Source organism: Apium graveolens, chromosome 4 (assembly GCF_009905375.1).
Source record: "Apium graveolens cultivar Ventura chromosome 4, ASM990537v1, whole genome shotgun sequence".
NCBI classification, from domain to species: domain Eukaryota; kingdom Viridiplantae; phylum Streptophyta; class Magnoliopsida; order Apiales; family Apiaceae; genus Apium; species Apium graveolens.
In genome coordinates this window covers 141,252,349-141,268,312 of record NC_133650.1, presented here as the reverse complement: position 1 = coordinate 141,268,312, position 15,964 = coordinate 141,252,349, and positions in this window count along the sequence as shown.

Sequence of the window (15,964 nt, the reverse complement as noted above, 5' to 3'; positions counted from 1 at the left end):
GTGTCAGCTTCCTCCAAACGCCTGGAGGAATATTCTATGTTTTATGGTTTGTTGTCTTAGGGAGGGCTTTCCTCTTTCTGTAGCCGTTTTTAGGAAAGTCTTTCAATGTTACAATAGTTCTTCCAATATTTGTGGCTGGGTTTATGTCAAACAAAGGCCCAAAAGCAAACATATCTTTAATAGCGCCTCTATTCCTGATAATAATCCAAATTGGAGGAATAGTTTCGTTGGGTTACGTTGGGAGAATGGCGACTGGGGCACGCTCTTTCGATCTTCCTTCGGGAAGGTCAGTGATGGTAGCCTCAAATCCATTCACTTAACTCCTGAAGAAACTATCATTTACAATGGGCTCACTCAGGATGATGGCACCACTACCAGCTGGACTCTTTTAGAAGAGTTTTCCCTGATTCATGTGGGACTATCCTCTGTTTCTCAACAGGGTATTTCTCTTCCCTTCTCAATTTTTCTTTATTTCACGCATTATTAACATCACTTATTTTGTCTTTTGCTTTGTTTCAGCTGCTAAGGAGATTAACGAGGACAATGTCCCCTTGGTCGAGGAAACAGCTAGGATGAAGAAAGCTCGGTTAGCAGGCCTAGACACCAGAGGAAAGGCGACAGAGCCTATCTTCTTGAGAAAGCACAAGGAGCCTATGGGGGAGGCTTCAGCTGAAGGAGCTGAGGGCCATAATGCTCCTATCACTGCTGCTGCCCCTGCTGCTGCTGCTACAGGCGCCTTTCAGCCTCTCTGGGGATTCCGCCGAGGGGATACCGTGGTTGGTTCCACGAAGCATGCTTGGGATTGGTCCTACCATAGCGTGACTCCAAAGGACTTTACTGATGTGGTGGCCACCCCTGACCTTGAGAGGATTAAGCTCATGGGAGCCCAATCTCTGGCTTCGGTATGCCTTCTCTTTTTTAAACTTATTTCTCGTTCTTGTAGCACTTTCTTGCCTTATACTTTGTTAATTGTTTTGTTTCAGTCTAACGCCTACTTTCAAGGCGCTGTGAGGCAAGCCGAATCATGGAAGCGGGCTTCTGATAAGGCCGATAATGCCCTCAGGAGGCAGCAGAAGAAGTATGCTACCCTGGAGAAGAAGCTCAAGCGCAAGGAGGAAGAACTCGGAGAGTCTAACGCCGAGCTGGTGGTACTTCGGGCGGAGAAGGATAAAGCTATAGACAATTATCTGGACTCGGAGGAGTTTGCCCAATCTATGAGGATTAGGGATGATTCAGTCTTTCCCGAGTTTTTTAGGACTGGTTGGGACACGGCCCTTGGGACCGTGAACGAGGCTTGTCCTGATATTAACCCGGCGGACTACATCTGCCCTGACGATGAGGCTTTGCTACAGAGGTTTCGTACCCGAGTAGTTGTCTCGGACCATGTTCCTCAGGATCCACTTCTTCCTCCTCCCGAGTCTTCTTCCAGACCTGCTGAGGATGACAGCTCTTCCTCCTCCGAGACGACGGAGACATCTAGCGAGAGCGGAGAAGACGATGATATGGACGCCGAGGGCACCTCAGCTCCTTAGAGCTTTTTCAGCCTTGCATGGCTTGTCTTATTGTATTGACTTAATCGTATTCAAAACTTATTACCCTTCGGGGCTTATATTTTATATGTTGCTTTTCTTGCCTCTTTCTGTTTAATATGCATTTGAGCCTTAAACATCCTTGGATTGAAGTAATTTCAAACTCTTTAATATGAAGTCTGGTTTTTCAAAACCTTACATAGCATGGGTTCGACCCTAATCAATAATAACTAGACAATGTAAATTCTACTGGAATATAAAATCCTACGCAAGCAAAGCTTCCAGGTGCTTTTAAACCTACTTGTCACAATGACAAGTGAGAATCGTACTTCGCCTATCTTACACGTAGTAAACCTTCAGGTTTTGTGCGTGCCAGGTCCTCGGGACTTCAAAACCATCCATAGTCTCGAGCTTGTAGGTTCCTCTACCTTGAACGTTCTTGACTCTGTACGGCCCTTCCCAATTTGGGGCAAGCTTCCCTTTCTGTCCAACACCAGATGCTTCTATCTTCCTCAAGACTAGATCGCCTTGTTTAAAAAACCTTTCTTTAACCCTTAGGTTGTAGTAGAATGAAGCTTTTTTCTGATATTCTACTATCTTTGCATGTGCCTTATCTCGCACTTCATCGATCAAATCTAGGGCTAACCTCTGACCTTCCCCATTTTCCTCTGCGTTGAAAGCCTGAATCCTTGGAGAGGAATGTGATATCTCCACCGGAACTACTGCTTCTGCCCCATACGCCAACAAGAAGGGAGTTGCTCCCGTCGTGACTCTACAGGTAGTCCTATAGGCCCATAATATGGGAAGTATCTCGTCCACCCAATTATTTCTTGACTTCTCGATCCTCTTCTTTAATCCATCCAGGATTATCCGATTTGCTACTTCCGCTTGCCCATTGGCTTGCGGGTGAGCCACAGAGGTGAATCGTAACTCAATTTCATTTTCTTCACAATACTTCTTGAATTCCTCATTGTTGAATTGCGTTCCATTGTCAGTGACGAGGATACGGGGAATTCCATATCGGCACATAATGTTTTCCCACAGGAATTGTGCAACCTGCTTAGTTGTGATTTTGGCCAAAGGTTTGGCTTCGATCCACTTGGTGAAATAATCAATGGCTACAATCAGAAACTTCCTTTGTGTTGTGGCCATAGGAAAAGGCCCTAGAATATCCATCCCCCACATAGCAAAGGGAATAGGTGAGTTGATAGAGGTCAGCATCTCGGGGGGTTGTCTGGCAACTGGTGCATGCTTCTGACAACGATCACACTTCTTTACATATTCTTTGGCATCAGCCATCATTTCTGGCCAATAGAAGCCTAAACGAGTTATCTTATGAGCCAAGGCCCTGCCCCCCAAGTGTTGCCCACAAATACCTCCATGCACTTCCTCAAGAGCTAAGCGCGCCTCATCGGGCCTGAGACACCTCAAGTAAGGAACCACGAAAGATCTTTTATATAGAATCCCATCTATCAAAGAGTACCTTAGTGCTCGAACAGTTAACTTCCGTGCCTCAATTGTATCGCTTGGCAACCAACCGGTCTGAATGTGAGCCTTGATGGGATCAATCCATGATGTCCCCAAGCCTACGGGAGCCACAAGCTTAACATCTATGCTTCGTGTCTTCAAAACACGGAAGTACACACTTCCTGAGCTTTCTTCAATCTCAGATGAAGCAAACTTTGATAGCGCATCTGCTTTAGCATTTTCTTCCCTTGGAATGTGTTCAACATGGCATTCATTAAATTGGGTCATCACAGCCTTTACTAGGCAAACATACTTTGCCATCGTATCATCCCTTGCTTCAAATTCTCCCTTTACCTGGGATATGATCAACTTTGAGTCTCCACGGACCTTTAAGTTTTTGACTCTAAGTGTCCCAGCTAGACCAAGGCCAGCAATCAGGGCTTCATACTCTGCCTCATTATTTGTGGTTGGGAAGTCTAGCTTCATGGCATACTCTATTAAGAATCCATCAGGGCTTTGCAAAACCAACCCTGCTCCACTGGAATTTGTTTTTGATGCTCCATCAAAATAGAGAACCCAATATTCTTTCTCGTTGTCCCCATTATCGACTCCCTTGTCTTGAGGTGTGGTATCTTCCTGCCCCCCGACTTCTTGGTTGGGTATGGTACATTCCACCACGAAGTCAGCTAGTGCCTGGGCTTTTATGGCCATACGTGGCTTATACTTGAGATCGAACTCTCCCAACTCTATTGCCCACTTAATTAGTCTCCCACTTGCATTGGGACTGTGAATGATATTTCTCAGTGGCTGATTTGTTAGCACTTCAATTTGGTGAGCTTGAAAATAAGGACGCAGCTTTCTTGAAGCCATCACCAAGGCTAAAGCGAATTTCTCAATGGCTGAATAATTCAACTCAGCACCATGCAAAATTTTGCTGACATAGTATACGGGTTTCTGGACTTTCAGTTCCTCCTTAACCAACACCGCGCTCAAGGCGCTTTCTGAAACAGCCAAGTACAAGAATAAAACTTCACCCAGAACTGGCTTGGCCAACAACGGGGCCTGGCCCATATACTTCTTTAACTCTTCAAATGCCTTCTGATTTTCCTCACTCCATACAAAGTCTTTAATGTTCTTTAATGACTTGAAGAATGACAAGCACTTGTCTCCTGACTTGGAGATGAATCGTCCTAGCGCAGCAACCCTTCCTGTGAGTTTCTGAACATCCTTGACAGTTTTTGGGGGTTCCATGTCCAGGATTGCCTTTATTTTATCGGGGTTAGCCTCAATTCCCCTCTTTGAGACCATCAATCCCAAGAATTTTCCAGATCCTACTCCGAAAGCACACTTCGTGGGATTCAACATCATCTTGTGGTACCTCAGGACCTCAAAAGCTTCCCTCAAATGGGTTATATGATCAGTCTTTACTAGACTCTTGACTAGCATGTCATCAACATAGACTTCCATAGTCTTCCAATAAGATCCTTAAAAATTTTATTCACCAACCTTTGATAGGTGGCTCCTGCATTCTTGAGACCAAACGCCATAACAAGATAACAATAAACACCAAAGTCAGTGATAAATGATACCTTTGGAATGTCATCCTTATGCATTTTGATCTGGTTGTATCCGCTAAACCCATCCATGAAACTCAGCATCTCATGTCCAGCGGTGGCATCAATCAAAGTATCAATTCTAGGCAGCGGAAAATAGTCTTTGGGGCATGCATCATTCAGATCGGTGAAGTCTATACACATCCTCCACTTTCCATTAGCCTTCTTCACCATTACAGGGTTTGCTAACCACTCCGGAAATTGAATCTCCTCAATGAAACCAGCCTCTAAGAGCTTTTCCACTTCCTGCTTTATAGCCTCTTGTCTTTCCGGGGCAAAATTTCTTTTCTTTTGTTTCACTGTCTTCCGGCTTGAATCCATGTTTAACTTGTGGGTAATTAACTCCGGGTCTATGCCTGGCATATCAGCTGCTGACCATGCAAACACATCACTATTTTCTTGCAAAAATTTCACTAACTTCCCTCTAAGGGGCTCCTCTAATGTAGCTCCAATGAAAGTCATCCTCTCAGGATTCTTGGGATCTAAAGGAACCGAAACCAATTCTTCTGCTGGCCTTCCTCTATTCTCATCATTTTCTCGAACATCCATATCTTCAATAGGAAGAACCTGCCCCCGACTCCATCTGCCCTCAAAGAGGCCACATAACAGCTTCTAGCCATTTTTTGATCTCCCCTCTCTTCTCCAATCCCGTTTCGGGTGGGAAACTTCATGACTGAATGGTAGGAAGAGGGGACTGCCTTGAAGGCATGTATCCCTGTTCTCCCCATGATAGCATTATAAGTTGAACTAGCCTTTACCACCACAAAATCCAGCATCTGCATTGCTTGCCTTGGCTCCGTACCTATGGTGGTTGGCAATTTAATTATCCCTTCCACAGGACATTCTACTCCAGCAAATCCATATATCGGCATGTCGGTTGGTGTCAACTGGGAGTCGTTATACCCCATCCTTAGAAAGGTGTCGTGGAGCAAGATATCCACAGAAGCACCATTATCCACAAGGACCCTCTTAACCGGGCTATTTCCTATTATCGGCGTTATGACCAGCGGGTCGTCATGGGGAAACTTCACACCCTCTAGGTCGGAATCATCAAAAGCCAATGTTACTTCTGTCCTGGCCCTCTTCGGGGCTTCTCCAACAATATACATAACCTCTCTAGTATATGCCTTTCTGGAATTTTTGGACAATCCAGCAGCAGTTGGACCTCCAAAGATCGTGTTTATCACAGGCCCTCGAGGTCTCGGCCCTCCATAAATGGTGTTTATAACTGGTCCTCTAGGTTGGGGATTCCGCCCCTGATCATCTTGGTCCCTCCTATGATCTTCAAAGTTCTTCCTTCCATTATTGTTTCTGTCTCCTCCATCTCCAGTATACTTGTTCAGCCTTCCTTTTCGAATCAAAAACTCAATTTCATCTTTCAACTGCCTACACTCATCGGTGTCATGGCCAACATCTTTGTGAAACCTGCAATACTTGCCCTTATCTAGCTTGGCGGGATCAGCCTTCAAGGGCTTAGGCCAGCGAATATCTCTGTCTTTCTCAATCTCCATCAAAATCTGACTTCTGGGAGCATTCAGCTTAGCGTATTCAGTGAACTTTTGCCCAGGTCCTCCCTTCTTGGGGGTTGAATCAGGGTTTTGTTCAGTTCTAGGATATTTATCCTTAGCGATATACTCCAAATCAGTTTTTCGTTTCTTGCCTCCAGTGGGCTCATTACTTACTACGGTCTTCCTCATACTTTCTTCAACCTTGATATACTTCCCTGCCCTCTCTTGGAGCTGCAACATGCTCTCAGGGGGTCGTTTGGCCAAAGACATCTTGAAAAACTCATCCCTAGTTCCTTGTTGCAGTGCTATCATGGCTACCTTATCATCAAGGTCTGGGACTTTTAAAGCCTCCTTTGTAAAACGATTTAGGTAATCTCTTAAGGATTCTTTAGCTCCCTGCACAAGACTCATAAGAGATGCTGAACTTTTCTCATGGACTCTTCCACTGATGAATTGCTTAATAAAAGCCTGACTTAATTCTCTGAATGATCCAATAGAATTTGGGGGTAGGCGACTGTACCATCTTTGAGCCATACCCGACAGGGTTTGAGGGAAGGCCCGACATTTTATAGCATCATTCACGGGTTGCAGCAGCAGTGCATTAGAGAATGTCCTAACATGATTAGCGGGGTCTCCCGTGCCATCATAGGCTTTGATAGTGGGCATCTTAAATTTTCTTGAGATATGGGCATTCATTATCTCTTCTGTGAAGGGTGGAGTTGGATCATCAGGATCTCCAAGGGGAAGGAGATTGCTTGGATCAGTTCTTGGGACAGCAGCCCTTCTTCTTACCGGACCATCCAGGTCTATGATTGGAGGAGGATTTCTCCCCCTAGGAGGTATGTGGGGTCTGGTGGCTTGGTGAGCCTCCAAATCACGCCTCAGCCTTTGGATTTCAGCATCATGAGCCCTGATCTTTTCCTGCACTTCTTGGGGATTTGCCCCTGGGGTGCTTTGGGGGCGTTGCCTTCCATCGGCCATTGGCTCTTTTCCAAGACGCCTCCTTCTCGGGGCCACTTCATCATCCGAAGATTCGGAGTCTCTCTCAGTGTATGGACCAGAAAATTCCCGATCCTCAGGGATAGGATCCAAACCTCGTATATAGGGGGGCGACCGCCCTCGTGCTTCGCTTCGCCCAGCATATCCACTTCCTCCAACCTCAGGGTGAAGGGGCGTCCCATAAGGGGGGTTAGTAGTAACAATAGTTGAATATTCATACCCGACGGGTCGAGAATTCACAGGTATATGTATTTGTTGAACTTGAGGATTCGTACCTTGAATAGTCGGGGGAGTTGTCCCTTGTGGCTGAGGATGAGTTGCCCCTGTCTGGGCTTCCCCCTGAGTAGATGCATAAGTTGAATGGGGAGGAACCTCCACGGTTGATGAAATCACCTGGGTTGTCCCTGATGGTGTTCCCTCCTCCAGAGTGCTAGTTGTTCTCCGTGTTCTCGCCATGGTTGTTGTTCCGTTTTTCCCACAGACGGCGCCAAATGTTATGGATTAAAACTTCTATATATAATTGCTGTATTTAATACTAAGGAACGTGAGCTCCAAGGCTCGATTTGACTGCTCTTGTGTTTCGTGACTCAATCTGCCTTAACAAGATGCCTACGTACCTTGCTGACTGCCAAGGATCAAGTCAAAAAACGTAGTTCTGATTTGTGGGGTGAGGCCCCTTATATAGATGTGGGAGTCCTTGAATTGGACTTGGTATAGGAGACTTGGGGGACAAGCCTCTGAATTAGGATAGACTTAGGAGTCCTAGGAAGTAGGAAGCTGATCCCTTATCCTTTTAGGTCCCCTTGAGGCTAATCTATAAGGATTTATATCCTTATCGGGACTCTTCTCAATAGCTGATTTTTCCCTTATTAATTAATTACGAAATTAATTAATAATTAGGGCTTTTGGGCCTTTTTTATTCCATCAGGCCTGATCTGGTCCATCAGGCTTAACCTTTCTGGTCTGAGTTTCATATATCTTTTTATTGGGCCTAGTAGCCCACAGCTTGTACAATTAATGCAGTATTTAATTATACAATAATAATTTATTTATCCCTATCAGCTCTAACCACCTCCTCTGGCGTATGTTGATCTCTTTCTGCGTGAAAATGCACTAGAGTACTTATGGATTGTGTAAATCTCGCACTTCTCTCCATACAAGTAGTGCCTCCAATCTTTAGGGAAAAACTATTGCCACGAGCCCAAGCTCATGGGTGGGGATATCGAACTTTATATTTACTTAATTATCTTGACGCATACGCGATTACCTTGATGTGCTGTATAAGAAGCACCCTAATTCTTTATGCGAAGCGTCATTACACATCACAAAATCTCCTTTTCCATCTGGAAACGCCAACATAGTAGTCGTCACCAACCTTTGCTTTAGTTCTTAAAAGCAGTTCTCGCATTTCTCTGTCCATTCGAACTTCTGAGTCTTACGAGTAAGCCGTGTTAAAGGGGCTACTATCTTTACAAACTTGAACGAACCTCCGGTAGTGACCGGCCAATCCTACCTCTGGTAGTTTCCCTAACCATGGTCATCAATTCTTCAGTGGTCCTTTATTCATTCCTGTCAGGATCCTCCACGGAATCCTCCTCAGCCACAATCCCTTTTAGGACAACATCCTGAACCGCTACATCCTCAATATGAACATCATCTGGTCCTGCATTAGGACGCTCTATCAGATCCACAATCCGATCTCCAATTAGTAATAAAACATTATCACGCTGTTGCTCCTCATCCTCAGGGTTCAGAGTCCCGCTACCATATACGATAACGAACTACGCTTCTATCACGATATTTATAAGGGTTCCCATAAGGGTTTTAATTGTCAGTACTATGTTAGGTAGCCCGACTATGAACTTCGCAAGAGTTCTTATTATCTTAGTGAACTTATTATCTTAACGTCACATCATCTCTGAGGTTTATAACGCTTAGCTCTGATACCATTTCTGTAATACCCCCTAATCCGGGGTCGGGGATTCGGGTTGTCACGAGTTCCATTTCCCTTATCAATACTTAATCTTAATAGTCGACCAACTACTGCGTACTGTGACCCACAATATACACACACACACCACAAATTATAGTCTCAGAGATGAATACCAAAAATAACATAAGTCATTTTATTCCACAATTATAAACCGTTACACCTTAAAAAGGTTTCTGAATAATTTACATAGTCCTTTCCATTATTACAATTCATATTATACATAAGTCTGGTTCATCAATAGTTGAAAACCTAGCCTATTGGTAGCTCCTACCTCAGCTACGACGACATCAACGCTTCCAGAAAACTGCGGAACATTTTCTAACCGCTTGCGAATTGGAAGCTTGGTCTTGTTCATCTTTTCTATCTGTTGTTGTGTGATGAAAGAAGAAAGCAAGGGTGAGCAACAAGCCCACCAAAATAATATGTATAATGATTAACAATATATGAGTATTCTCATAGTACTCATGAAAGTCTTGGTCAAGAAGAAATGAACCAAGCTGATATCTTAACGCGACCAAGTCGCAAAATATTCAGTATATATATACATATATACTTTTCACAATATTTGAAATCCTCTGACATGTATAATATACACAGAGTTCCAGTTTATAACTGTATAAAAATATCGTTGCAAGGTGATCTCATATATCCAACCTTGTCTCAACGTTTTTCTGAAAATCTTTGACATGCATAAGATAATCATTTACTAGATATAAGTTTAAAAGATGAAGTTACAAGATACTCTAATATACTTATATCTTTTCCGAATACTACTTGAACTACCACCGTTCAAGTTATAATCAGTTTCAAAAGTTCATCACACAGATGAGACTACAAGATAAGACTTGAATAGATTCAATCTTTGAAATATTATTGAATGAAATGAAGTTACGAGATACTTCATTAAGTCCCGATATATATATATATATATATCCATATATAGCTCCCACACATTTCCTGAAAACCTCTGTCATGTAAAGTATGAACAGAGTTGCAATATCCAATGAATTTGGAAAGAAAAGAATTTTGGCATAAACCCGATATCTTGCTAATCAGGCAAAGATACTAATAAGTAACCTTTTCTACTGTAGATGGATGAATTCCTCGCCGGTCATCACCCTGGCCGCATTAGGACCTCGCGCTAGACCGTTACCCGGCCACTCACGCGTGGATGGACTGTTACCCAGCCTCTTACACCTTCATAGACCGTACCCCGGCCTGTCGCTTATGCCGACTCAATCAGATGGACTTACTTCCCGAACATTGGGCAAGTAATCAAATTGTTGTCTCAAAACAACAACCACGTTACGAATATAAAATACACCACAGAGCCGGATCCCCAAGATTTTTGAGCGAATATTCAAGTCTCCTTCGAAAGGAAGATCTTAAATTTAAAAACGAGTTTTGGGATCCGCTCTAACTTTTAAAATCATTTTGAACACTCGAAAACATTTTTAAGAATGTTTGGAGTAATGTTGATTTAATGAAATAAATCAGTCCCGATATATTAGAAAATATCTGAATATTATTATTTAAATAATATTCCCATAAGGATAATCCTTATAAAAATAATTGAAGTAAAAGTTTTAAAACTCATACTTGAAATGAATATTAATAAGCAAAGATATACTTATACGAAAGTATGATCTTTATTTGAATAATCGAAAATAAGTTTGATTATCGAAACATTATTCTTTAATAAAATAAAGAATATTTTTTAATAAAATAAGCGGGGTCATAAGTCCTTGAATGAATATTCAAAAATAATATTCATTAAATAAAGTAAGCGGAGTCAAAAGTCCTCGAATGAATATTCAAAATAATATTCATTAAATAAAATAAAGTTATCGAATAAACCTTATTCGATTAATAGTTTTGAAAACTATATCAATATATATATATATATATTATACTCGGGAACATCGACTCCCGGTTTAGAAAAATGTTCGCCTTTGGGTCCCCTATACTAAGGGTATACGCAACTACTGCTTATTTCTAGCATAGGTATTATGCAACTTATAAGCAATTGAAATCAACAGATAGATAACCAGATTATGAAACAAACATGCATATATATACCATATCAGCATGCTTCAATATATCACAAAATTTGCTAATTAACCAACATGCATCTATCACAAGATAATGCATATACATATATACATCACAACAACAGTATAACGGGTAGAAAACTTGCCTGAGCGACTGGGGGTGGTAAAAGTCCTGGGATGAGTCTGGTAACCTATAAACCACATATAAGCTGGAATTAAACCAAAGTCGCTTAAGAATCTATACTTTAACCAATTAGACCCTAACGTTCGCTTTTGCGCTTAATGATTCACTTAAGTAGCTCGAGTACCCTCGGCTCCACCATTTTTAATAAATTAACCATTAAGGGTTTTAAGGCGATTCTTTCGCGAGTGCCTTACCAACTGCATAATACACTTCACATAAATGTTTCATACTCCAATTAGTCCTTTAAGGTCTTTAACCTATGTTTCAAAGTAAGGCGAGGGGTAATGGTTCGTTCGCGAAACGCCATTACTTAAAATGGTCATTTCTCCTAAACCGTATATCGGATTCAAACGAACCACATATCAAAATGAAGCTTGTAACATGAAATATATAATCATGGAAATGATCAAAACCTAACAGTGAGTTCTCGGGTCCTGATGTTAAGAACAAAAACAGTCTAAAGTAAATCGGACATTACGACGGCTATGTTTACGCGATTACCAATTTTTATTCTACTCCAAACCAACCACCAATCAACCAAATTCATTCATACAACCAAAATCCATCCATATTATACTACAACAGCCCCAACACCTCAAGTTCTCCAATTTATATTATTCTCAAACATGAATTAAAATTATACTTAAGTTCATTAATCAATAATCCAAGAATTACAACTCCAACTCATTACAAAACGAACCACACTCTAAGTCTACAAGAATCATGCTTCTCATGAACCATAAAAACAAAACTAAACCTAATACTCAAAGTAAATTTAGGGTTTGGAGGGGTTATACCTTCCTTGGAGAGTGGAGAATCAAGTAATTAGCTTGGAATCACCCTTAAAAGTCCTTATCCAAGCTTAATCTAAACAAAAACTCAAGAACAAAAATTTAAGTTCTTGAAAAACATTATTCACCCTATTCTTCCATGATCTTTAGGAAGAGATTGTGAATGAATTTGAAGCTCAAACTTATAGGATAGCTATATTTATTCATAAGGAACCTTGGATAATTACCTCATGATTTAACAAAGCTTGGATCTTGGTTTTGGATTTTTCTTTCCTTTGAAAATGAAAAGAGGCCGAGAGCTTCTTCTTGAATAATGAAGTCAACTTTGTGTTTTGTGATTTGTTTGCTTGGTTGTTTTGTTTTGTTTTGCTTAATTACCTTTTAACCATGGTAACTTTTGCATGTTCAAGAATCAACCAACAACACACTTCCTTTTTGTCATGCTTATGTCACCTTGTTATGTCATCCTCCCACACTTGTCCTCTTCTTATTGGTTTGATGACATCATCCTCACTAACCTCTTTGATTAGCTTCTAATTACTTGGCTAATGACCGCTGATCTGTTATGCGGTTCACTTAACTTTCGTTTTCGTTTATCGTTTGAGGGATCATACCCGGGATCTTATTACTTAGGTTTCCTTAACCTTTCTCAATACATTATATTCCTTTTATCATCCTCTCTTATAATCATTGAATTTAAATCTTTTTTATCATGTTCCCTTATACTCAATTCTTTTGGTATCTGGTGGATTTTCGGGCAAAATCAAAGTGTTCGAATTTGGATTCTGACGATCTTTACATACACTTATATCCCATATAAAGTACTAATAAGATCTCAGAATAACAATAGAAGAACCCTTACATAGTGTGACATGGAAAGTTTTCTTATTCAGCATAATCAGCAAAATACTATTCATAAGGGTTTCAAAAATTCCAAAAATTGGGGTTATTACAGTCTTCAATATGAACTTTGACCATCTCCTGGTAATATCAGACTTTACCTCTAAAAGGTAATGTAATAACCCCAATTTTTGGAATTTTTGAAACCCTTATGAATAGTGATTTTACCGATTATGCTGAATAAGAAAACTTTTCATACCACACTATGTAGGGGTTCTTTTATTGATCTTCTGAGATATTATTAGTACTCTATGTGGTATATAAGTGTATGTAAAGATCGTCAAAATCGAAATCCGAACACTTTGATTTTTCCCGAAAATCCACCAGATACCGAAAGAATTGAGTATAAGGTTGTTGGATTTTAAACGCAGCGGGGGCGTGGAAAAACACTTTTACACATATAAAATCCAAATAAAAGCATATAAATCGTGAATAAAAATTCGAGGGATCGAATCTAACCTTTAAAAATAATTCGGAGACAACGATCAGAGATCCTTAGCAGTTGCTCCTCAAGTGTGAAGCACTCCACCGGTATCCACCAAGAAAACGACTTTTAGGAGGAGGAGGAGGTGGAGAGAATTTGGTTTTCTAAAACTTTTGGGTTTCTGGGGTTAGAATAAAATAGGGTCTATAATAGTGTATTTATAGGCAAAATTTTCAGCTGAAATTTTCCCATAAATATTATTATTATTATCCCATTTATTATTCTCATTAATAATTAAAACACCTTTTAATTATTAATCCTTTTTCTAAACACTTTAGAAATAATTCTCTCTCTTGATTTAATTTCCAAAAATTAAATCCTTAATTAATAATATTAAGAACTTTTCTTAATTAATTTATAATCAATTAAATCTCATTTAATCAATTATTAAATTTGCCAATTAATTATTTATTTCACAAATAAATAATTATTAGCCATTATTAATTAATTCCTCCACCAATAAATCATTCTCTTTTAATGGTGTGACCCTGTAGGTTCAATATTAAGCCGGTAGTAGAAATAAATAATAATAAAACTATTTTATCATTATTTATATAAATTCTCTAATTTATTAAATATGATTAATTAATTAATCACATTTATTCTACATCGTGAGTGATGCTTCTCAACATATCGCGACTATCCGGATAATATGAATTCACTGCTTAGAATACCAAGAACCTGTCAGTGAATAGTTACCGTACAATAAACTCCTTCTACCTTACAATGTTCCGATTAAATACAAGGCATGGATCTCGTGTCAAGCCTATCTAGTTCAATCACTTTGCTTACCATTTACTATGCGTAGTTCTATGCAAATTAGAAACTCCTTTCTAATTTCATTCACTCTGGCCAGAGATTCCTGAACTAGCATAAGTGGATCAGCCTTGAACATTTGCTTCCTTCACTGGAAGGGGTAGATCCTTTATTGATCATACACTATCTTTGTGTACAAATTCCTATACCCAGAAGAGCCCTAATAATTGTCCCTGGAGACTAAAAACTAAACCAAAGCATAGTTCAGTGTACACAAGATGATTATGATGACCTCAAGTCTAAGGATACTTGTACAACTATCACTAAGCGAACAACTGCTGACACGTGAGTGAACTCCATCAGTTGTTCAGCTGGGCGAGTCATGTTCAGTGAACTTATTCCATAATAAGCACCTACATACTAGCTATAGTGTCACCACACAAATGTCTATGAGAACAGACATCCTTCATAATGAAGCAAGCATAGTATGTACCGATCTTTGCGGATTATTAATTACCAGTTAGTAATCCTATGACCAGGAACTATTTAAGTTTAGAGTTATCATCTTTTTAGGTCTCACTATTATGATCTCATCAGAATCCATAAAAAGCTTTACTCTAAACTATGGTATATCTTATTTAAACACTTAAATAGATAAAGCCCGTAATAAAAATAAAACAAGTCTTTATTAATATCAATGAAATCAAAACAGATTACATAAAAGTTATTCCTAAATCCTAATACATGATTGGACTTAGGACATATTCCTTTCAATCTCCCACTTGTACTAAAGTCAATCATTCTGGTATCTAATACCCATCTCATCTTTATGACGATCAAAGTGACTTTCAAAAAGTAGCTTTGTGAGTGGGTCTGCTATGTTGTTATGTGTGTCAACTCTAATTCAATACAATATAAGAAATGTTATCGCGCTCCCACTAACCTTTTTGTAGACGCATGGTTCATCTTCGTTTTTGATAAAATCAAACTCTTTGATTATCTCATCAAAAAGTATGTTCCATCTACGAGAAGCTTGCTTTAAACCACTTATGGTTCGCAGTAGCTTACACACTAGGTTTTCATTTCTCTTGGAAAGAAAACCATCTGGCTAATTGCCAGATCTCATAGTCGTAGTAAGCAGCAATCGCAAGCAAAATCTGAACTGATTTTAACAGGGCTACAGGTAAAAGGTTTCATCAAAGTCAATTCATTGCCTTTGTTTGAATCCTTTTGCCACAAGCACGACCTTATAGGTCTCCACCTGGCCATCTGCTATAATCTATCTTTTGTATATCGTATACATAGATTCCATTCTGGATTTCACGGCACCATGCCATTTCTCTGAGTCAACACTACTCATAGCCTCATTATAGGTCACAGGGTCGTCATCAACAATGATCGACAACTCATTGTCATTCTCAATGACAAGGCCATATTACCTCTTAGGTTGGCGAGACACTCTCCCTGACCTATGAATGGGCTGTTCCATAAAAGGTTGTTCAGTCAGAACTGGTGTTTCCACTCGATCTGTAGTAGTTTGTGCTTCTTGAACTTCATCAAGTTCAATTTTGCTCCCACTATTTCCTTCAAGGATAAACTCCTTTTCCAAGAAGGTAGCATGTCTGGAGACAAACACCCGATGATCGGTGCAAAAGTAATACCCTAAAGTCTCTTTAGGATATCCCACAA